Here is a 25,668-nt window from a genome sequence, read left to right on the forward strand (position 1 = left end):
AAAGACATTCCCTCACCAAAACAGGAACTGGACTACCCGGTGCTGTATTCTGCCACAACCTCCCTCACGACTCCTACAGTTAACCCATGGCCCTCAGTTACCAGCGGTTGCGAAGAATCTGACCTAAGCGGTGGTCAGACATGCGACGCGGCAGAGGTTGCTAATTAAGAATCTCTGGACTCGGACAGGCCGCCGCTGGAACCTGAACCCGGCAACGTTTAACACTCGAACTCTCTCGAGTGAAGCTAGCTTAGCAGGACTCTTTGAGGAACTATCAGGCATTGTTTGGGATATTATTGGCCTTACTAAGGTAAGAAGAACTGGTGAATGCAGTGCTGACTAACAGCCACGTCATCTGCTATAGAGGAATAGATGACACCATGATAAGAAGCAATAACGGGTACGATTCCTAACACATAAGGACAAAGCAGGGAACATTGAAGAATTCTACAGCATCAATGAGAGGGTAGCAGTAGTTATAATAAAGCTGAATAGGAGGTATAAAATAAAGGTAGCACAAGCCTACGCTCCAACCTCCAGTCACGAGGATGAATAAATAGAACAGTTTTATGAAGGTGTTGAACTGCCGATGAGAAAAGGGCAAGATCAGTATGATATAGTCATGGGACACTTCAATGCAAAAATGGGGAAAAAGCAAACTGGTGAACAAGCGATTGGAAACTGTGGCATTGATCTAGGAACACTAGAGGACAGATGCGGGAAGGATTCGGCGGAAGGAATAAGCTCCGAATAATGAATACTGAGTAGCAACAGAAAGTGAACCTGGAAAAGCCCTAATGAAGAAACAACAAATGAAATAAATTTCATACTTTTACCAATTCCAGCATAGTGCAGGATGTAGAAGTGTAAGGTAGGATAAAGTGCAGTGATCACAGGTCAGTGAGGTCTAGGATTTCCCTCAATATGAAAAGAGAAAGTGTAAAATTTGTCGACAGGAAACAGGCCAACATATACGCAGTAAGGGTAAAAGCAGGCCTTTTAGCTTGGTGCTTACAAACAAACATACAGCTTTAGAACAGAAAGATGAAGATGACACAGAGATAATGAAGGAAACCCTAACTAGGCTGGCTTCAGAAGCAGCAATTTAAGTGGGAGGCAAGGCACCACCGCAACCAGTAGGCAAGCTGTCCCAAGTAACAAAGGACCTAATAAAGAAACGACAAAGCATGAAAGTGTTTAACTCAAGAGATCAGGTAGAATTCGCGGAACTGTCAAAACTGATCGACAGGGAGAAAGTGAGGGATATACGAAATTATAACGCGAGAAAGACTGACAAGCAGTAAAAAATGAACGCAGCATGAAATCAGTGACAAAAAAACTTGGGATAGGGCAAGCCAAGATATGTGCACTGAAAGAAAAGTAGGGTAATATTATCAGCAATGTTGAAGATAAAGTAAAAGCAGCGGAAGAGTTCTATACTGACCTCTACAGTACCCAGAGCAACCACACTACCTTCATTCAAAGCAGTAATGAACAGGATACAGAGGCTCCTTCTTTAACTAACGATGAAGTTAGAAGGGCCTTGCGAGACATGAAACGGGGAAAAGCGGCAGGAGAAGATGGATTAGCAGTCGATTTAATCAAAGATGGAGGAGGTATCATGCTTAAAAAGCTTGCGGCCCTGTATACGCAATTCCTCACGACTTCAAGTGTTCCAGAGAACTGGAAGAATGGCAGCATTATACTAATCCACAAGAAGGCAGACGTTACAGAATTGAATGGTTATACCTACATTAGCTTAATTGCATTATTGTCTAAAATATTCACCAATTTCCAATAGAATAAGCGCAACACGTGACTTCTCTCAACCAAGAGAACAGGCTGGCTTCAGGAAGGGATACACTACAATCGATCTACAATGGATCATAGCCATGTGATCAATCAGGTAACCGAGAAATTTGCAGAGTAGAACCAACCTCTCTATATGGCTTTCCTGAATTATGAAAAGCCATTTGATTCAGTAGACACACCAGCAGTCATAGAACCATTACGTAACCAAGGAGTACAGAAGGCATACGTGATTTTCTTCGGAAATATCTACAAATATTCCACACCTACCTTGGTACTCCACAAGAAAATTAGAAAGATACGTATAAAGAATGAAGTCAGGTAAGGAGACACAATCACTCCAATGCCATTTACTGCATGCTTGGAAAAAGTATTCAAGCCAGGCACGCACTTTCAAAGAAGAGCGTTGGGCGTCTAATTGAGCTTAGTTTGCTAGCACAACTGCCTGCGCGAAAAGAGCACAAGGACGCATTAACGGTCCTGCCAATATGTCCATGTGTAGTTGTGTTCTTCTCGCGTCTTTCTTCCCCCCCCCCCCCCCCCTCCGCCAGTCCTTTATCTCATTTTTCTTTTCCGCCTTCCCGATCCCCAGTTTAGGGTAGCCAAGCAGACGCTTTTCTGGTTACCATCCCTGCCTTCCCTCCTTCTTTCCTCCCCTTCGCGCCGACAGCCGCGGTAACAAGTTTGCACCAAGTAGCCGCACCAAGATATTCTCGAGCGCGGTTTGACCTTGCATCGTTTTTCTCGGTTTTATCACTTCAATATAAAAATACTTTTTGCTCCACAAGTAAAAATACTACAATGATGATGATGATAATGAGGATGATAAATCTTTATTCGAAAAGGGGAAGATCGAACACGTAGGTAAGTGAACGGGTCAACGAAGAGAGGATTTTTCTTTCTTTCTTTCGCTTTTCTTCTTTTCTTTTAATGAGGCGGTCGATCTCTGCTTAGAGTGCAAAGCCCCAGAGGAATAGCACTAGGAATGTGCAAAGAGAAATATTTGAAACCGAATCGAATACGAATCGAATAGCATCAGAAACGAATCGAATCAAACATTGAATACTTCTCGAATAAACATAACTTTCGATTTCACAATTACAATAAAATTATGTTCATACGCTAGCATGCATAAAGTCAGCATGTTCCTGAGATAAAATTACACATTATGAAGTGTTGTTTACTATATGTTAATATGGAATGCTCGGAGTAAATAGCCAGTTTGTTCGCAGACCTCAATTCTTGGGAAGGTGCGAATGATCGCGATTTATAAGCTAAAGTCTGGCTCCATGAGTGATGTTTGCTTCACTGTACATATTTCTTTTCGCACTTTGCATCCACTACGGCCGCCTGGATAAAGCTTATCGCATTTTTGCTCCGATCTTATGTAGATCGAATTGAATAGGACATTATTCGGGATTTTGAGAGATTCGCACATTCCTATAAAGCAGCACTATAGGCACGGCCCGTTGCTAGTCGTTACAAAAACTGTAAAGTTGCCTCAATAAAGCTTCATGAAAAAAATAACAAAATGAAGATAGAAGAAAGGAGGCTAAAGCATGGGCGCTATGCAGAGAAAAGGGCCTTCCGGAGAGAGGGTTCCAACCAAAGTCATAACTTGAAAAGTACCTCTCACCCCCCGCCATAGATCACAATTGAGTTCATTTTCTTTTTTGTACTTAGTAGGCGTTTTTTTAATGCACAAAAAAATAGAACTTACAAATAATACCTTTGAAACACCGCTTTGTCGACTAAGATTTTTTTTCTCTTTCATCTTCATTATGTGGTTCTTGGGCACAGTGACGGGAGTGGTTGTTCTGCCGCTCAGGGCGTCCTTCAACGCTATGTGTGATTGCCTTGCTCAGTTCGATTATTTCTGTTTTGTTTTCCTTTAAGATCGTTGTATCAATCATCACTTTTCTCACACTTATTTTGGAATCTGTTTTCCCAATAGCCTACCTATAATTAACCTAGGGGGGGTATTCTGTAAGAGTCCACCTAGTGGACTGCCCATTTCGGCCGCTGCTGATTGGATGCAGCTGTACGAGCGAGGAGGAGACGAGCAGCCCTAGCCAATCAGCAGTGGCCTAAATGAACAGTCCACTAGGTAGACTCTTACAGAATAACCCCCCCCCCTCCGATCCGTGTTTCTTTCTTCTTCTTCTTCTTCTTCTTCTTCTTCTTATTATTATTATTATTATTATTATTATTATTATTATTATTATTATTATTATTATTATTATTATTATTATTATTGTTGTTGTTATTATTATTATTCACACATAATCTATCTATGTTATCCGATTCTTAGCCAATCCCGCGTTCGTGGTCGGTTTGTATCGCAGCAACAAAATTATTCGCACTGCTTACCCCACATCAGCAGCGCGCCTTCGAAGAAGCACACTACCCCAATAACAAATGTGCAAAGTAGGAATAGTGCCAGGCTGTCCGCTACAGTTCTTTGTGGATGTGTTCGAAGCAACCATGAAAGCGTGGTGTTGTTCTCGCACAAGCGTTAAAGCAGGATTAAAGCAACGTAAGTAGAGCCGGATAAGGACGCGGACACACGACGCTGGCACATGTCGTAGAAGATGCCCGTCACGCAATGCTGCCCAGCAACGTCCAACGTATCAGAAAGTATAACGGAAACTTTGCCTTTTTTTTTAACGTTCTTCGAGCGCGTCACTCAGCCTATACTTCTGCCACAGTTGACGGCATCAGAGTTTCTGGTCGTTAAAGCTCTACCTTCTCCTTGCTGTCTGTTTTTACCCTGTTTGCCTGTTTTTTTTTTTCTTTGTTTGTTGGCAGGACCAGATAATTCTGTAAATTGTGGGCCTCATCTAAGCCCCATTGCCAGTGGATAATCTTATTTACGCACATTAGGTGCGTGATTACAACGCACTGGCAAATGACTCACCGTTTACTTCAGCTCGGCTCCCCTCATCGACCAAACCTTGGAGAGAGAAAGACAACAATGAGAGCTGTAGATGTTAGCCTAGCTAAATGTCTGACGTGCTACCCCATTTGACTGCATGGTGAACGATGCAATAAAGATAAGTAGAACATAAGAAAGACAAGAAAGAAATTAAACAGGAAGAAGGGATATAAAGATCATTGGTAAGCTGATATAAAAAAAGGAATATTAAAGTTGTGAAACACTAATTCATGAGAGAAACACAAAATCAACAAGAAAAGAACAATAAATAGTCACAGATCTTAAGAACAGCAATACGCAAAGAGAGTAAATCCTTCAATGTCTGATTAAGGCCTGTGTCCATTTAAAAAGTCTAAAGCTCAACTAGCTTGGCTTGTGGTCTGGCAAACATATCCAACACCCATTTAATAATTTCGCTTTGTCACTCTTAAAAAGTCTTTTGTGGAGTTCAAACCAGAAGCAGCGTTCCTCCATGGTCCTAGATTATCTCGCGGTTGAGGGCGTGTACCTGTATGGACGTTCAACGAGCACGTTAAGTGATTTCTTGAATTTACAGAACATTTGCACGTTATAGAATGTGAGCGTGGCACCTGTTATATTCTACACAATAATGGAAACGGGAAAATGGAGATTAGGTTAAACACCGCTATCGTTTCCTTGTGCGATGCAGCCACTTGATAGGGGGCCAGAAAAAAAATTATGGAGTTCCAACACAGGTGTTGGAATCTATGTGAAGCTGCAGCGACTCTAAGGCAGCTCTACATAACTTGCTTTCCGCCTTACGCCGAGGACCCTACGAAAAATTAGTGCTACAATTCCGCGAGCTCCTTCATTGCCTCGTCGAGCAAGAACACGATGTCACATTACAGTGGCTCCTTAGCCACTGTGGCATAATGGGTAATGAGCAGGCCGATGAAGCTGCTCGATCTGCTTATGAAGACGGCATGCAAGAGTCAATCCCGCTGTCGAGAACAGATACAGGTCCGCAACTTCGACTGCTTGCATATGATGCCTTACAATCGTTTCCAGCACACACGTTTACATCGTATGGACCCATGTCTGCAACTTCAGCCTCCACCTGGACTATCCCGACCCGAGACAACGGTACTTTACCGTTTGTGGCTTGGCGTCGCATTTACAAAGTCGGTTCCTTTCCGCATCGGATGAGAGGATAGTGCTGCGTGTGACCCCTGCGGCAACGAAGAAACTATCGAACGCGTTCTTTGACTGTCCTCGTTATAATGCACACAGGCAGTCATTCGCGACCGCGTTGGCGCGTCTTGACGACCGCCCATTTTCGGAGTAGACAGTCCTGGAACGTCGACCTATACGGTCGCCACACCACAACACGGTGAAGGCACTCTTGAAATTGTTACGTTCGAGTGGCTTTTGAAGAGACTCTACTTCTCTTGGATGTGCACGACCTTCCCTGCATTTTTGTGCTTTAGTTTGCTTTTTCTCTCCGCTGTTTTTTCCGTGCTTAATTTCCCGTCACCCTTCCCTTTCCCCAAGAGCAGGGTAGCAAACCAAAATCTCACCCGGTTAACCTCCCTGCCTTTTCCATCCCGTTTATCTCTCTATCATTCTATGAGAAGCGAAGCTTGGAGGGAACGGTTGATTAGGTGATGTACAACTAACGGTGATGCGTACAATTCACACTGTGCGACGTCTAATCTCAGGAAGTGTTTATGTTCAAAAAAAAAAAAGTCACGACTTCAATGCAATGCATTTTTAATGTGCACGCACTGTACCAGTCACAATCTATGCCGAAATCAGGCGCATAAAAAAGCGTGAGACTACGTAATAATGACGACGAAACAACTATAGCGACATGACGACGCAGAATCGCCACGACCGAATAACAACGACTGCATGAAAGGACGATGACACGGCAGCGACGGAATGGCGACGACGACATGAATCCAACGGGATGACCACGACGGCGTGATAACGAAGTAACGATGGAATGATAAGGCTGGAATGACGACGACGGCTTTGTGAAATTGGGATGACGAAGCTGGAATGACGACAACTGTATGATGACGACGTCAAGACGACAATGGTATGACGATGCTGAAACGACGACGACTGTGTGACCCCGAGCGCATGACGACGACTGAGTGACGAGGGCGCATTGACGACAACAGTAACCATGGCGATGGAATAACGACGACATGATAACGGCGGCGTAATCGCTCTGCCTTTTCTCTATACGTTCTCTCTCTCTCTCTGTCCCCCTCTCTTCATCTCTCTCTACTGCAACCGCAGAGGCAGCTGAAGACTACCGATTGGTCACATATTTATTTCTATTTGTCCGGACTTACTTTATTTCTAGGTCGGGAGTAAATACAGACTGCGACGTCGTTCCCGCCTTAGAAGTTGAAATTTACTCTATACGAAGACCAGAGCTGAGGGAGGAATGTCGCGGCGAAGGAAAGTGCTTCTTGGGCGGTTTTGGCTTTCCCAGCACTGGAAACTGATGACCGGCTGCCCTTAGCGTTGCCGCCTCTCTGCGGCGGGAACAAAGCCACTGAGCGAGTCGGTGTGTTATTGGAAACTCGGAGTACCAGCAAAATCAAGCCACGTGCAAACCCTTCTCGTTTTCTTTTTTAAGTCTGTTTCGAAGTCCAGGCCTTTCGTCTTTTTGAACTGTGTTTCAAAGCAGCGTTCATTCCGGTGGAACATAGGTGCCTTTGTATGAGCGTATTGGCTTTAAATTGTTTCCTACAATTTTGAATTGAAGCCGTGTCGAAAATATCTATTGTGTATTTATTAAACTGTTGTTCTATGATAAGACAGAAGATTGAAGCATAGTTTCTACACTTAATAAAAAGCGAGTGATAGCTATATAGCTCATATTTTCAAATTTTATGTCGCACGTGAACGGTGACGGTATCATGTTTTCTTCTCTTGAGAAAACTTTTAAACGCTTGCATGCAAATATTAAGGAAATATCGTTGCGTTTTCGTTTTCTACGGGGACGTCATTATTTTGCTTGGCTGGATCTGTTAGAGGACACTGAAAAGAACATTTGTAACAATTGTATTCTTCATCGCTTTATTTTGTTCAGCAACCGGCATAGTTTACTTAGCTGTGTGCTAGCTACATCAAGAAATTCCCCAAAATGCCCTCTGTACTTTCGCCAAATAAGGCCTTCCCACGTAATCTCTGCAGAGCAGTTACGTCACAATGGAGAAATTGGTGCTTTTCGGCTAAAAAGGTGCAAAGCTACAACATAAAGGAACCTAAATATGTTTTCCTTGCGCAATATTAAAACGGATTCTTAACAAACAAAGTTTGTTTTCTGCTTCTATTATTAATTCTAACGACGTTACGCGTATTCTGCATAAAATCTCGGTGTATTTGGCCCGAACCACGTGTTATCCTCTCATTGATATTACCGTCAGAGTAGAACATTCTAGCTTCGAGTTATTCATTTCAAATATCATTAATCCATAGATGTCATTACATTTACCATTTGTATACTCTATTTCATATATCTGTGGTTCGTACGTTTTGCTACCTACATTGTGTTGAGAAGCTCCTGTTGTTGACACAGTGCCTTGGCCAAGCCAGGCAACCTTCAAGCTTTTCTTAACGTCTCCTAAGACGGTTTTACAAAAATTGTATCGAAGTGAATAAAAATTAAGTGACATGGGGGACAGAAATCCTGGCTGCGTAGTGGTTATACATTCGTCTACTGGCTTTACACCGATGCACGGATGCCTCCTTTCGCACTACAATAAAAATATTGATTAGGAATCACAACCTATCTTGTCGAGCCGCCTTAGTGTATATATACAGGCTGATCCAGACCAGAGGCGATTAAGGATAGTATATTTCTCTCGCTCTTTCTCATTTGCAAAGTCTACCTACGCGTCTTCTCGGAAACAGTTGACGCGTTTGCGCCTAAATAACAAGGTTGCGTTCGGAAAAAGAAAATACGCTGCCATAGTTTTGATTGCTAGACAGATGACAGGCGCATGGAAAGGGGCAACGACTTCTATTTCGAAGCGGGCCTGACACTTTGCAGAGGTCTGCAGGAGAGAATCTTTCCAGAAGTCCTTGTCAAGGTCAATTTCCAATCCTCTGGAGCCTTGACTGTCAACGAACGAGCGGCAAAAAAAAAGAAATTGTTACACTGTGAGCGAAATTGACGGCCCAGTGCGCTGGCGTTGTTCTTCATTATCGTTTATTATCGTTCAACGCGTCCGACTGTTCTCGCGCACTTATTTTCTGCTGCTGTCTTTCCGTGCTGCCTCAGTTTTCTCGGTTCTTTGGCCGGTGTTGCTCAAGCATAACACTTTACTGAATCTTTCCCTTCACCGCGGCTTACCTCCCCCTCCCCTCCCTCTTTCTCTCTATCTTATCTTTCTATTCCCCTTTTCCACTCCCCCAGAGCAAGGCAGCCAACCAGGCGCATTTCTGGTTAACGTCCCTACCTTCTGTCTTTATTTCCTCTTCCTGCTCTTTCTCCTCCTCCTCCGCTTCTGTTAGTGTGTTTATCTCGCAACGTTTCTTGTCTGCGTTCATCATGGTGGAGAGACAGCAAAGTTGCTGCAACATGCCATGTAAGGGCATTACCAGCCGAGAGTTGCACACGTGTAACGATAGAGTGCCTCCGTCGCCCAATGGAATGCGCTGTCTTTATTACCGCGAAAACTCTATAAGGCTTAGCGGAGAAACTCGCTTAATCCCTTTATTACGCCGATTTCTTTTTCTTGCTAAGACATTATTGACCAAGTTAGCAGAGCGGTTTATAAGCAATCGCTTGGGGGAGCTTTTCTTAGAGGATGATTGATGTGACGACAGGCGTTCATGTGCAACACGTTTGACGTGCTAGCAAAAGTAACGTTACGCAAAGCCATTGGTACGCGTGCGTTACTTGCACAATATCTTGGACGCCGCGACTAAATGTAGGTGGTTTAAATTAACTCTTAGCATTCCACTTTAACTTATCTTCATCCTAAAAAATGGCGCCACTGTCATGCACAGGAATCATCCATTCAAAACACTTCCAGGTAACGGTTATAGCGTGATACCGACTCACAGCAGCGGCAGTTGTGCGGAGTGACTCTCAGACCGAACGTTAACCACATTCCCTTCTTAGGTGATCTTTCACTTGTGATCGTATTTGCTACTTTCTGAAGGAAAAGAAACAGCATGTGGAAACTCAAAAGCGGGCCCTTTCTGCATTATATACATAACCATGTTCGGTAGCGTCATATGAAAGAATTATTCAGCGAGGTTACCCTGCCCCCCCTCCCCCTTCCTTTTCTTCCAGATTACTTATAAATGCAACCAAACAAAGCGAACGAGGCAAATGGTCGTCGAGTCTTGTTGTGGCAGCACAATTTTGATGGAAAACAATTGTCCCATCTTCTGCGAGATCGATATATAGCGCACGTTTGCACTCTCCCATCGGTCCTCCATCGCAGCTACGGCGACGTTGCGCGGTCGTGACCGAGATGTGGACGGGAAGAATCATTCTGCTTCTATTTTGCAGAAACAGAAGCCTACACTGGGTATATAATATACAGGGTGTTCTTTTTTTAGCTGCACCAAGCATTCAAAATTTAAAAAAATCTAAATCACGGCAACGTTATGTTTACCATTCGAGTGTACGGATTAACAGCCTCTAGATATGGAGAAATTTCCGCAATTACGTGCGTAATTAGAAAAGTTACGCTAATTAACTTGCTAATTATCATCAATAGGTGGCTACAGCACATGAGTAATTTGGGGCCCAACCTCGAGGCTACCTATCCCAAAGATAAAATTTTGAATAGCGGAGTTCATGTCGGAGCTACGCAAACAATTATTTCACCTTGGCCGGCTCCTTGAAACAGAAACTGGCTGGCAAAAGAGCACCTGTGTCGTCGATGTCGCCACCCCCCCGCCTCCCCGCCTCCCCGCCCTCCCGCCTTTCGTCACGTCTCGGAGGTCACTTCGGAAACGTGACCTCCGTAAAATGACAGAAATTTTTTACAGTGTATAGTTGAGAGCGCAGGATCACGGGGCTGACGCTGGCCGTCGGCCCTCGAGACATATGATAAAAGTGCTTCTGGATAGGTACACCCCACCGTGTAGTGAAACAGACGAATGTGCAAGTAAACGGTAAGGAGTCCCAAAGTTCGATGAAAGCAAATGCTGAAGTTGTGCTTGATAAGAGACTACGTCGACGCTTGTGCGTGTCTATGAATGGGCGTTGGCGGCCGCAGTTATCCCTGCTTCGCGTATAGGTCTATTCATGCACGCCATCTTCCAGTAAAGCCGAGAACACATCCCGCGGTAGGGGCCGCTGGAAGATTGCGAAAAATTGATCAGATCGTTTACTGTTCAGTAAACGACAGCAATGTGTGTTCTAAGAAGAATGCGATCGAAAGCACACTCACACATAAAAAAGACTAATGGGAACAAACACGTGCTCCAGTTTGTCTTCGGCTTCTGTTCTCATCGAGTCGTTCATGATTTCGCAATACCAACTTGTCGAGAAAGTTACGCCATCCTGTCAACAGTTATCCGGCCGTTCTTGTTTTATTTCACTTGCGCAGCGAAGCAGATACACGCAAGCAGACAGGCCTGCAGTGTGGAAAAGAACTAGCTACAGAGCATGGGGCGACGAAAATAACATAAAATGCAAGAATACAACAACCCTCAGCATGAAAAAAGAAAGAAGGGCCTTTCATTTACTTGATGTGCATTTATCTTTATTCTTACTTTGATTTACCTTTCTTTTTTTAGTGCGCGTTTGTGTGTGTGACTGCTTCAGAAGTAAAATAAACAAAGTATCCGAAGCGCAAGGAATAAGAAAAAGAAAGCAAAGGAAGAGAGATTCGGGCGTAACACGCCCGGACTGTTGGCACAATCTTAATGCCGGGAGGGAAAGTCGATGATCCGCTAAGAGCAGTCCCTTGTTAGCCATCAGGGTACGCCTCTTTCGCCCAGACAGGTTCGACGAGAATATGTGCACGTGAGCACACACATACCGAGTGCTGTCATTTCCATTTCTCGGCGTTTCATCTCCACCGAGGCCAAACTCCTCTTCCTGCCACAGCGAGTCTCCCTGTTTTGCTCAATGCTTTGCCCCGAACAACGACGTGCTCCCAAGGCAGACTCTCTCTCTCTCTCTCTCTCTCTCTCTTTGGCTCCCAATAAAGCAGCATGCCGCCGCGGACAGCGCGAGAGAGGAATGAGCGTGTGTGGGTAGTCTGGCCTGTTCGATCAATCCCGTGCAGTCAATCAACTCGCCTTCCAAAAGAAAATAAGAAAGAGAGGACTATGCAGGCGAAGCAGTGAATCTGCTCGAAGCCAGAGAAGGGACGCCAAATTTCAAAGGGGGGCTTACAAATTCTGCACGAAGGCGACGCATTCCATCAAAATTTTTGTTCCGCTGCCTCGTTCGCACGTTTGCCGCTGAATACGCACTTTGCAAGACCGCTGTAATTAGCGCCCGCCAAGCGGGCAGAAGGAACTGCAGTGGCCGGTGTAACTTTTTCGCATCTCTGCTAGGGGCCGGACGGGAAAGCGAGGTGGCGAAAAGCGCGTGTGTGGGCTCACGCGGGAGGCAGGGTGTGGAAAGAAAGGGGTTAAATGACTTGCTAACTAAGTAGAGTGGTGCTAGCTAAGCAGAGAGTGGCGCGAGGGAAGCGGAGAGGTAGGAGAACTCAACGCGAGCGTCAGTCGATCACTCCACAAGCACTTCCGCATTCGCACGTTGCTGCTTGCGTCAAACGCGGTAGCATGTGCAGCGCCGCCGGAAGTGTTGAGAGGACAAGAGAGGAGCATAAGGAAAAGCATCTCCTAGGTTACCTGCAACGGCACTCACTCCGTGAACATGATGGAAGGGAAACCTGCGGCTGCCCCTCGCCGCGCTCCGCTTCCCTCGCCCGCGCAACATCAGCTTCCTAAAATATCACCAGTTGTTTGTGCCTTCGCAGTGGAGCACGCTAGCTAGAAACTAACTAGCTAAAAGGTTTTTTTCTTACTGTCCTGCTTGAGTAATTCGATGCACTGGCAATATTCCGCTGCGTTAGTGTAGTGTTAGCTGACAGTTAGGTTAGGGTAGGGTCAACACACCCTTGGGTGCAGGAAATAATATGTAAAAATATTGTCCGGTGGCTTTAAATACAAGTGTAAAAAGACTTATCTACTACTCCCTTAATCCCTTGGTGTACTAACGTTTTTTTTTTTTTCTAATGAAATTTGAGGGCGACAAATATTTCACAAAAAGTAACGGACGTTGGTCAATTTAGAGTCGGGTCCGTAATTAGCCCGCTCCTTTTAATGCGCTTTATAGGCATTTATATTTTCGTTCTCGTGATGAAGGAAGGAAGGAAGGAAAAAGTGGAGAAGGAAGGCAGGGAGGTTAACCAGTTTTGCCTAACCGGTTTCCTACCCTACACATGGGAGCGGGATGGGGGGGATGAAAGATGGGGAGAAGAGATAGAGGGCACATAACACGGCACACACATCATTGGTTACAGTCTGTCACTCTTGTGTGGTACGTGACATCACTGTCACAGTCGCTTGTCCAAGCCCGTATCCTTCATAAACCGAAGTAGTCCCTTCGTCGCCTTTAGCTGCGATGTCTTCAGTCGGCGATATGTGAAAATGGTTGCAACTGACAATGGTCTACTGTCAAGGTGCGCTAGAACGGACGCCATGGACTGTCTCTGAACATTATATTCAGGACAGTCGCACAGAATGTGTTCCAGCGTCTCCTCGCAAAGACAGGCATTGCAGAGAGCGTTGTCGGCCATTCCAATGCGAAACGAGTAAGATTTCGTGAAGGCCACCCCTAGCCATAAGCGATAAAGCAGGGTGGCCTCACTTCGGCGGAGTCCGGTTGGCATACAGAGATGCATCAAGGAGGGCAGGTCGTGTTGATGATCGCTGCGGTTGGTCTGGCTGCTTGGTGTGCACCATAGAGAGAGCGTGATCTCCTGTGCAAGCACTTGAAGTCTGCTGGCTGCGTCGGAACGTGAAAGTGGTATGGCCTCTTCCTGTGTGTCTTCAAGAGCTGTCCGAGCGGCTTTATCGGCGTCTTCATTTCCGATGACGCCGCAGTGACTTGGCAGCCACTGAAACGTCACGTGATGTCCTTTCTCATGTGATGTATGAAGTAGGCATCTAATATCGAATACGAGCTGTTCAGATGGCCCGCGACGCAGAGCTGATAGTACAGATTGTAGGGCTGCCTTTGAGTCGCTGAAAATTGACCATTGTCGAGGTGGTTCCCGATTGACAAAACAAAGTGCAGCTCGAAGAGCAGCTAGTTCCGCAGATGTAGATGTCGTTGGGTGGTCAGTCCTCAAGCTGATGGCAATACCTCTTTCTGGGACGACTGCAGCACCGGACGAACACTGGATGTTTGTGGAACCGTCAGTATAAATATGTGCACTGTCTGCGTACCTCTCGTGCAGAAGAAGCAGAGACAGTTGTTTCAGCACAGGCGACGACAGCTCAGACTTTTTCCCTATTCCTGGCACGTTGAGATGGACTGTGGGGCTGACAAGGCACCAAGGGGGCATCGATGGTTTAGATGCAGCGGTGAAGCCCGAGGGAAGTTGGTCGTTGTACTTGACAATAGTTTTTGAGAATGATGCTTGGTGCCTGTCTGAAGGTAGTGTTGCAAGGTGGTGATAGGGGGCCCGTGCCAAATGTCTGATATGCGTTCTCAGGGTTTCCACCGTGATGTGAGTCTGCATTGGATGGTCCCGAGCAATCGCAATAGTTGCCTCAGTTGACGTGCATCTCGGCAAACCAAGACAAACTCTGAGTGCTTGAGCTTGCGCTGCTTGCAGAACACGAATATTTGTCTTGCAGGTGTTGTTCAGTACAGGTAGACTGTATTTTAAAAAACCGTGAAAGAGAGCTCTGTAGAGTCTCAGCATTGCGTCTACTGACATCCCCCACGTCTTTCCTGTCAGGTATTTAAACAACTGGGAGGTTGCTGTTAGGCGTCGTTTCATGTAAGCCACGTGCGGGCTCCAACAGAGGTCTCGGTCGATAATTACGCCTACAAATCTGTAGGTTCTGACATAGGAAATGGTCCGCCCGTTGATTGAGATGACATAAGGCGTCATTGGTTTGCGAGTAAACGCCACTAGGGCGCATTTTTCTGGCGATATGCTGAGACCTTGTTCACACAAGTAGCTCGCTGTCAAAGTAGCCGCTCTCTGAAGCCGTGCACGTATCTGAGGACGTGTGACTGCCGAAGTCCAGAGACAGATGTCGTCTGCATATACTGAAATTTTGGTGGTAGTTGGCAAGTGTTCAGCAAGCCCAATAAGAGCGAGGTTGAATAGCGTCGGGCTGAGAGCACCACCTTGAGGAACGCCCTTGCTGGTATAGCGTCGCGTAGTTGGGCCATCGTCAGTTAATACATAGAATGATCTTGCAGATAGGTAACTTGCAATCCATAAAAATACTCGGCCACCTAGGCCAACCGTCACAAGAGCGTCGAGAATAGCCTCATGCAATACGTTATCGTATGCCCCTTTCACATCTAAGAATAAAGCTGCAGATAAACGTTTACGGGACCTTTCGTGCTGGACATATGAAACGAGATCAACTACATTGTCGATGGAAGAGCGGTCACGTCGGAAACCAGCCATGGAACTCGGATAAATCTTGTAGTGTTCAAGGTACCATTCCAGGCGGCCAAGGATCATCCGTTCCATTACCTTTCCTACACAGCTGGCCAACGCTATCGGGCGGTAAGAGCTGAGCTCTAGTGGGGATTTGCCCTGCTTCAATATTGGCACCAGGCGGCTCACTTTCCATTCGTCAGGAACATTTCCCTCCTGCCATGAGGTGTTGTAGAGACTCAATAGTGCTGTCCGTGCGGATTCTCCGAGATAGCACAAGGCTCGGTATGATATACCATCTGGGCCCGGAGATGATGAGCGCCTGCAGAGAGCTAGTGCCGCCTCGAGCTCCTCCATTGTAAAAGGAAGGTCCATGCGGCAATCTCGGGAATGGGGGACATCATCTCGGGCTGGAGGATCTGGGCGTGTCGCTTGGTCTGCCATTCGCACACAAAAGTCTTCTGCGACATCGATGTCTTGCCGCCCTTGGAAAAGCGCGAGTGCCTTGAATGGAAAACGCTGTTCCGGAAGGCAACGCAGACCTTGCACCGTTTTCCAAATGTGAGACAGCGGCTTGCGGGGGTCGAATGTTTGGCAAAACGTTGACCAACGTTCCGACGCTAATCTATTCATTCGACGCTGAATCTTCTTTTGTATCCTCCTGGCTGCCCTAAGGTCATGGATTGATCTTGTACGCCGATATCGACGTTCCGCCCGACGACGAAGTGCGCGAAGTCGCTCTAATTCTATGTCGAAGTCGTTTCGCGTGTGAGAGATCGTCAGTATGCGAGTGGCGTTCCGCATCGTATTTTTAATTGTTTGTTCTAACCCAGAGGGCAGGCCCTCGCTGCAGGCATCTTCCATATCAGATTTGAAGTTGGCCCATTGAATCGTCCGAATGGTATTCCGTGGGCCCGTTCTCGTGATAAGAATCGATATTCGGAACTGCTTAAAAAATATGACCAGACGGTCGTATGAGTAGGTCATGTAACCTACATCGAGCGAGAAGCTCGATGTAGGTTAGCAAACAAACGAGCACAGTTTTCGTTACATGGAGTAGGCAAGGCATTTAAGAAGACGAAGTGAGAAAAAAATTGTTACCTTGTTCGCAATGCCTCTATGATTTCTAAGCATCACTTCGTAATCATAATCATAAGTAGAGCCGACAGTCTATTGAGGAAATTCAATTGCCTGGTGATTCTATGTGAGGATAAATAAGCAGACACCAGTAATTCCTTCGGCTCTGCATTCATTTACTCTGACATCAATCAAGCTCTGTCTTTGTCACAGACAGACAGACAGACAGACACACACACACACAGGCACACGCACGGACGCGCACGGACGCGCACGGACGCGCGCACGCAACACACACACACACACACACACACACACACACACACACACACACACACACACACACACACACACACACACACACACACACACACGCACACGCACACACAGACGACGGTACAGCTACATTCACAAGAACAATTTCCCTTTCATTTAGCTAGAAAAAATATGCAGAGCTAACACATCTATTGGAATCTACGTCAGACGAAGTTTTCGTGATGTGGTTAACTAAATGCTATACAATTAAAAGCTGTGCGTACAACTCTTTTTTTCGCCATTTAGAACATGTAACCACGTGCAATATTTTTGTTTATGCACCGCACTGGTCGAAACTTCAGTCTCACGCAATATTTAAGTTTATCATTTGACCGTTTACAAGCTATGGTGGAGCGCAAACATCAATTTATTCTGATTGAGCATCGTGAAATATCGAAGCAGCGATGTTTCTTGAGGACGCAGGGTGATGCTTGATGCTTGTCGAAGAGAGAATGGTGAGGAGAGGTCTACGGCCACATCGAAATACGATACAGATCTAAATGCATTTAGTGCTCATTTGCCCCTTGTGACACACAGGCACGTACGTTTTCTGGGGGCCTGACCAAGTCTGTAGATATGTTTTTACTTAAGGAAGATAACAATCCTGGCCCAAGAATTTTATGACGGCTTTTTCACTTCCCGAGCATCCCACACTGCATCTTGTTTTCTTATTTTTGTGTGGTGTCTGTGCATCAAGAAGAGAAATCTACACTTACAAAGCACAGCAGACTTGTTCGACCTTGCGGAAATACACCCCAATTTCCATCAAGGTTGTTTCTTTCGAGCTGTAGCAATAAGAACTTCAACTGCCTGTAAATAAACCACATGCTTCACAACGTTGCCCGCGTGTTACGTACTACATGGACTTCTTTTTGTGCAATATTGAGCACGGTTTCACATTTCGTGCCGTCAAGACACCAGGAATACATGTGAATAACTTTTGTGCGTCGTCGTGGTTATGTCACACGTACTAATTAAGCATTTCACGAACATCAAACATGACTCGCCATCTATATTTACGCAATCTATTAAGCTGATGCGCCTGCCTGTTCTCCAAGAAGAGCCGGCAAGATTCTGAAAAAAACGATAAGAAGAGGATTCTAGGGTTTTACGTGCCGACATCCCGATCTTATTTTGATCGAGAAACGCCGTAGTGGAGAACCCCCAATTAATTTCGACCATCTGGGGTCCTTTGATGTGAACCTAAATTTAAGCATATTGTCACGTGGTGGTGACGTTGAAGAACACAGTAGCAATACTGTGTTACACGTGTCAATATGAGCATTATGCATTTCGCCCCCATCGAAGTGCGGCCGCCGCCGCCGCTGGGATCCAGACCCGCGACCTCGAACTTAGCAGCAGGGTGGCTGGCAAACACTACGCACTTCGCATAACATATCTAAACAGAGAAAACGACTACCCAGTAATTGTTTCCAAAATGCGGAATTACGCAAGAAACATTAAACTTTCGCCATTCATTGCCTTATGCATGCCACCGATATCCACTTAATGGGAACTTAGTGTGACGTTTGGGACACGTGGAAGGGATAAAGGCATTCCACGTACAGCTTGTCAAAAGCTGAGCAGTATCATCGAGGCTTGTAGCCAGCGCACATACTCACGAAGTTCGTAAAATACAAAGACCCCGCTCTGGAGCGCTTCCCTAAGTAAATTAGTGCCAAGGCAGTAATTAATCTACACATTCCGAACCCCGAATAGTGCATATTAAACGTATCTCTCTCCATTCGCAACAAATGTAAAGAACGTATCCTGTTTTTGTTCAGTGAGAACAAACACTCATTGCACTGGTATAACACATGAAAATAAAGAAAAAACGCGTATTCAATAATTGCTCAGAAAGCTCGTAACTCGGCGAGAATTGTTAAACTCTAGTCACACATTGCCCCCTCGATTTTCACCTATTATGAACTTGGCGTCACTTACAGTTTTCTTGGAACATTGGAAAACGTTGCGATAAAGGGCTGTATAACGTTTCCGAGCCCTTGCTGAAAGGGACACTAAAGCGAAACAATAAATCAGTTTAGACTAATGAAGCATTGTTTGAGAACTCTGCAGGCAGTCAATTAAAAAAAAATACTTTGATTATTAGATGAGAAAATGAAGGTCCAAGTATCAGTATTTGAATTTCGCGCCGAAACCCAAGCGCCGGTACGTCAGCGTGACGTCAGGGATTCCAAAGTTTGTTTTCGCATTTGGGCCGCGTTGGCTGAATAAAGGTTCCCGAAACTTGCCATGTTTAATATTTGGTTCCTTTAGAACACAATGTAGTCAATCTGTACCGCTATATATATATTTAGTATGCCCTAGAAGATGCCATCAAAATCCAAGACGTCACAGTCCCCAGGTGCGGGAACTTAAGTAGGCGTCGCCACCCGTACTTCGTTCTTGCGCTTTTTCTGGCTTACCAAACGTCTTATCGTTGTAAGAGTGGTGGTTTTGGTGTTGTAGAACGGTAATTTACTGATGCAGAAGAAATTATTTTCCCCTTTAGTATCCCTTGAAGGAATGACTTACAAAGCCTTTAGTTAACTGACGCTCTTGAAACTTTGTCCCCACATCTGTCATAAGATGACCCTTGTTCCTTCGAAATGTCAACTTTGTGGCATGTTGAGTTTCTTCAGGACATTGCACAATGTTTCCGTGTGGTTCTAATACGATTCTGATGCTCTACAACATTTCTGTAAATGAGTTTCTACAAAGGCTATAATTACCACTACAAATTTTAAACTTTGACCATACTTCCCCCACAAGTTTCCTAATTCGTCATGTCATCACATTTTGATCTTTGAACAATCAATAGTTCGTGGAGAAGCCAACGACACAATAGTTTCAATTCCATTCAAATAAACAACTCATTCACTCACCCTATTTCAACCGAATATAAACAAAATCCGTGGTTTAGCTCACCGACACGTGTTGGGAAATGCCCCTCGTACAGCGCATGAAATAAAGGAAGAAAATTGCCATTCAGTAATTATGTTCAGAGTTAATAGTTAACTTACACACTTCCAGCGTTCAGTACATGCCACTTGTTACATTATCCCCAATTCTCTCTAAAGCCTCCTAATATAAAAATTCCTGCTCCGCTTGGTTCTACCAGAGAAGAAGGGAAACTAAACGTACGTTTCATGTAACGCATTTTAGCAGGTAAAAAACGGGGATTTAGCAATATCTATCGAGCTTCTAATAATTCCACAACATTAAAAATGTGCCTGCACGTTATCCATAACATGTATCCCATTCTCCTCAAGTATGAGCTCTCTGAGATATCTAGTTCGGCCAGTGTACCGTGAAAACACGCACCTAACGTTTTTGAGTGCTTAAGCCGCACTAACAGCCTCGTTGTAAAAAAAAAAAAAAGAACTATGGTAGCTGAAAAGAATTTCATCACAAAATTCCATTTGCCAGTGTTCTAATGTGCGTTGGGCCCTCTGCAGTTACAGCACGAAAGCGCCTTGCTGAGCCGTTGCCTCAGCGTGGTACACTAGATGCACACCGTAAGGCCAAGTCACGTCTGCCATCCTTCGCAAGCTCTACAGCACTTTGGAATTGAGTCATTCCTCGTTGTAGTGTCTGCGTATATTGACTCAACCTATCGATTGGCCAGGCGGTCATTGACACACGCCAAAGCGCGATTACAGGCTCAAAAGGGTGTCTGGAAGTCGATTGCCACAGAGCGTTCTCATCATGCGCAAGAGCGCAAGTTTTGCCTTTGGGAGGACATTATATACTCAGCGTGTCCCATTTATTATTCTTTTTACTTCGTGTTTGCTACGCACCGCTTCTTCGGGCCGTCCATATTCAATTTCGCATTTCGAGTTTTGTATACAAGCGCAGTCGAAAGCAGCAACATTGTAAGTGAGCCAGACTTCGGTAAGTGCATAGAACGCAAGATCATCAGCTTGGAGTACGTCAGCTGCTAATAGGATTTGACGTGATTTCCAATATATTTTTATGGCCTAGCGCGCTCCTGTTTACTGTTCAGATCTTGCACGTCTAATGCTGTACGTCGCTATATCGTAGAGACTTGAGCCCTGCTCTGAAAATTGAAATGTTGGAATTTAACGGCATGAAAAGACACACGGCATTGAGACACGGCGTAGGGGAGGGTGCCGCTTAAATTTCGGCCACCTGAATTCTTGAACGTGCACGCATAGCGCGAGACACGAGCATTTTAATGTGGATACCAGTTCTAAGCTATCAAACGGGCAGTTCTTGTTAAGAGGAAGCTTTAGCTCGGGCCCAACTCCGACGCGGCCTATTCAAATACATGTAAAAACGCAAAAACGTTTTTCTGAGATAACCCCTGGACCGATTTTGATGAAATTTGTTGCATTTGAGAGAGTAAGATAAATTCTAGTGACTGTTGGAAGCAGAATTTTGATTTAGGGCTTGAATTTTGTTAGAAAGATTTTCAAAAATTCAGAAGTTTGAAAAAAATAGAAGCATGAAGTTTACAAACTAATAGCTCTGCATCAAGAACAGATATCGCGGTTCTGTAAACGGCATCCATTAGATCATTCAAAGCGGACAAATATTATATGTCATTTTACATCTTACGTGAATTTGTTACATTGTTTACGAGGGTTCTGCAAAAGTTGTAAATACATATTACTACATTTTTTGAGATTCATGTGTAACATATCAATTTTGTCCGCTTTAGATGTGCTATCAGATACAATTCACAGAATTGCGATATCATTTTTTCTTGTTGCGTTAGAGAGTTGTAAACTTGATAGTTTCGTTTTCTGAAAATTTTCAATTTTTATCAATTTTTTATAAAATATTAACGGCCTAACTCAAAAATTCGAAACCAACAGTCACCAGATTTTAAGTTTTTCTTTTAAATGCAGCAAACCCAGTCAAATTTAGTGCAGTGGTTGCCGAGAAAAACGAATTCTCCTTTTACATGTATTTAGATAGGAGCACCCGAGCTAAAGCTTCCTCTTAACTATTTAGTTTGTAATTAAGTAATATAATTATTTAGCTTGTCAGTTTGCTGGTTCCTCAGCTAGTTACTTAGTGTGTTACTTAACTAGTAAGTAAGTAAGTAAGTAAGTAAGTAAGTAAGTCAGTCAGTCAGTCAGTCGGTCAGTCAGTCAGTCGGTCGGTCGGTCGGTCGGTCGGTCGGTCGGTCGGTCGGTCGGTCGGTCGGTCGGTCGGTCGGTCGGTCGGTCGGTCGGTCGGTCGGTCGGTCGGTCGGTCGGTCGGTCGGTCGGTCGGTCGGTCGGTCGGTCGGTCGGTCGGTCGGTCGGTCGGTCGGTCGGTCGGTCGGTCGGTCGGTCGGTCGGTCGGTCGGTCGGTCGGTCGGTCGGTCGGTCGGTCGGTCGGTCGGTCGGTCGGTCGGTCGGTCGGTCGGTCGGTCGGTCGGTCGGTCGGTCGGTCGGTCGGTCGGTCGGTCGGTCGGTCGGTCGGTCGGTCGGTCGGTCGGTCGGTCGGTCGGTCGGTCGGTCGGTCGGTCGGTCGGTCGGTCGGTCGGTCGGTCGGTCGGTCGGTCGGTCGGTCGGTCGGTCGGTCGGTCGGTCGGTCGGTCGGTCGGTCGGTCGGTCGGTCGGTCGGTCGGTCGGTCGGTCGGTCGGTCGGTCGGTCGGTCGGTCGGTCGGTCGGTCGGTCGGTCGGTCGGTCGGTCGGTCGGTCGGTCGGTCGGTCGGTCGGTCGGTCGGTCGGTCGGTCGGTCGGTCGGTCGGTCGGTCGGTCGGTCGGTCGGTCGGTCGGTCGGTCGGTCGGTCGGTCGGTCGGTCGGTCGGTCGGTCGGTCGGTCGGTCGGTCGGTCGGTCGGTCGGTCGGTCGGTCGGTCGGTCGGTCGGTCGGTCGGTCGGTCGGTCGGTCGGTCGGTCGGTCGGTCGGTCGGTCGGTCGGTCGGTCGGTCGGTCGGTCGGTCGGTCGGTCGGTCGGTCGGTCGGTCGGTCGGTCGGTCGGTCGGTCGGTCGGTCGGTCGGTCGGTCGGTCGGTCGGTCGGTCGGTCGGTCGGTCGGTCGGTCGGTCGGTCGGTCGGTCGGTCGGTCGGTCGGTCGGTCGGTCGGTCGGTCGGTCGGTCGGTCGGTCGGTCGGTCGGTCGGTCGGTCGGTCGGTCGGTCGGTCGGTCGGTCGGTCGGTCGGTCGGTCGGTCGGTCGGTCGGTCGGTCGGTCGGTCGGTCGGTCGGTCGGTCGGTCGGTCGGTCGGTCGGTCGGTCGGTCGGTCGGTCGGTCGGTCGGTCGGTCGGTCGGTCGGTCGGTCGGTCGGTCGGTCGGTCGGTCGGTCGGTCGGTCGGTCGGTCGGTCGGTCGGTCGGTCGGTCGGTCGGTCGGTCGGTCGGTCGGTCGGTCGGTCGGTCGGTCGGTCGGTCGGTCGGTCGGTCGGTCGGTCGGTCGGTCGGTCGGTCGGTCGGTCGGTCGGTCGGTCGGTCGGTCGGTCGGTCGGTCGGTCGGTCGGTCGGTCGGTCGGTCGGTCGGTCGGTCGGTCGGTCGGTCGGTCGGTCGGTCGGTCGGTCGGTCGGTCGGTCGGTCGGTCGGTCGGTCGGTCGGTTAGGAAGCATCAATGAATGTTTATCGAAGAATAGGCACTGCCATTGCTGGCACGATAGCAGCGAGCAAACCATCTTAAGTAGACAAAAATTGTTCTAGCGCCAAAATTAAGGACTCGTGAAGAGAGGACGACCTGACGCACGTTCAATCATGTGTCTTACCGCAGGAACAATATTTAGTGTCAGTTAGAGCCTACCGTCCCAGTTTCTCATTCTTGTAGCATTTGTGTAGCTCCAAACGTCGAAATACAATGCCTGCCTATTGTCACTAGTCTGCATTGCCTGCACTCATTTCATTACGATTTCGTTATCCCGATACTAACATATTTTTCGCCGCATCGTATACTGAAGATCAGCAGTTGCGAGAATGACACGTGCATTGACAAGCCTCCGATGAAAGCTGTTGAGGTTCGCCACTCCGGCAACCTGCTAATGCAGACGTAATGCGCTTCTCTAGGATAGTTTTTTTTTTTTTTCGTATGGCACGCTGCATACGCGCCTCGCCATTTCCAAGAGAGCGATCGAGCGCGGCGAGGAACCGAAGCTATCAAGACGCTGGTGGTGGAATGGTTGCCTTTGTGCCGATGACTCTTCTTCCTTCGCCACGATCCCGTCCCCCTCCACGTATTATGTGGAATGTATCTTTTGCAGAGGACCGTTTTCTCTCTTTCTTTCTCTCTCTCTTTGAAGGCTTGTCTGTGACCCGCCGAAACAAAACACACTGCGGTCGCTTCTGTATACTGGCTTTTATTTCGGCGAAAAGCAGGGTAACCAAGTGCTGCGACTCTTCTTTGGTGTTCTTCTTTCCTTTCGTTTCCGTTTCTCTGTTTTTTTCTGAAAAGCTCTCCCTCTCTCAGCTCATGGCGTGGTGCGGTGATGAATGTCCGGCGGTTGCGAATTGCCGCCGCTGGCGCATTGAACGCGCCGGGCACAGTGTATCGAGCCCACCCTTCATCGCTTGACCACCGGTTTTGTTTTTTTCGTGTCCTCCGGATGAACGCACCGACGGCAACGACGGTGCTTCTCGGATCCCTGGTAAACGTACTCGCGCCATGAAGCCGCAAACTGCGCCACTGCGGACGTTGACGGCCTGAGAAATGGGTCAGCTTCACCGATGAGACCGCGCTGCTGATCTCGGACTTCGAAAAGGAGCCGAGCGGTGACAGCGCAAACAGCCCACTCGGGTGCCGAATACAGAGAGAAGACGTATAAAAAACGACGGGAAACAAAAAACAGTTTCGAAAAACACAAAGGCAGAGGCGCCGGCGCAGAAGACGCATCGTCGAATTGCAACCGTAAACTGTTGCGGGCTGCGGAAAGAGAACGAAGTGCTGAAGGCCTACGCGGCCCAGTGCTCACTTGGGACTCCGCTGGCAGCGCTGCGTGGGGTTATCGCGGGCGCATGGTCAGAAATATAGCTGGAGAATCGAAAACATTTCGGCGCGCTATCTACTTGCGCACGGCCTCTCGGGCGAGCGTTGAAGAAATGAGACGAGCACGCGGGGCGCATTCTTTTTTTTTGTCGCCCTTTCGTACCTCAAAACTTCGGTGAGATCAGTCGCACGGAATGGGGCTGGGGCTGCCCTGCTCCCTTGCGCGGTCACTTCGGGGATGTTTTTCGCCATTCGCTGTATAGAGATGCAGGCTTGGACTCCGTCTTCGTTTTGAGAAATCGTATACTCTTTTTTTTTTCTTTACTTAACCTTATTCGAACGTATTTCCGAGCACTGCGAATGATCACACTTGGGCGAACGAGGCGTGATCCAAGTATTTTTGTGCGCGCCCTACGTGAGGGATCAGGACAATGCGTTCAGAGAAGATTATAACGATCGCGCGGAGAATCATTAAGAATAGGGATCGATGGTGCAACGACGAAACGTGCTGTTAGCAGTGTTCGGCACGGCCTCGTTGTGGAAGTACGTAGAGAATAGAAGCCACGAGAACTAAATAAAAAAGAAGGTAAAAAGAAACGGAGGCAAAGTAGATGCATGCGGGTTTAAAAGAGGCGTGTAGGCACAGACCGGCACCGTCTAAGGGCCTCTCGTTCGGTTCCAGTTTTACGCAGGAAAAGAAAAGACAGAAAATCGATTAGGCCACGCGTGAAGCGTAGGCCAACGGCCCAACTAACTGCCTACGGGTGGAGTATACGTCGTTATTGAGGGGCGAAAAAAATGCGGACGGTCAGAAAAACTTCTACCAAAGGGCGACGTCATAATGCGAGAGTACTGAAGGCACCGAGAGAATTGAGATCATATGGGCTCAGAAGAGCGCGTAGGTGCAACATTAGAACGATGAAATTATGCAAATATGGTTAGCCCCATGCGAGCACTGGCAGTAATCTGTAGAGCAACGATAACAATGGTTGGCAACCGAAGTTGAAAACGCGAACGATAACAACAATAGACGAAAAAAATTAT

General features: G+C 46.9%; 1 long non-coding RNA gene across 1 annotated transcript in view; it reads left to right on the plus strand.

The window, feature by feature from the left end:
• Positions 1-25,668, plus strand: part of LOC129387725 (uncharacterized) — a 177,871-nt gene that overhangs the window by 140,333 nt on the left and 11,870 nt on the right. The window lies entirely within an intron of this gene.

This window comes from Dermacentor andersoni, chromosome 2 (assembly GCF_023375885.2).
Source record: "Dermacentor andersoni chromosome 2, qqDerAnde1_hic_scaffold, whole genome shotgun sequence".
NCBI lineage: Eukaryota > Metazoa > Arthropoda > Arachnida > Ixodida > Ixodidae > Dermacentor > Dermacentor andersoni.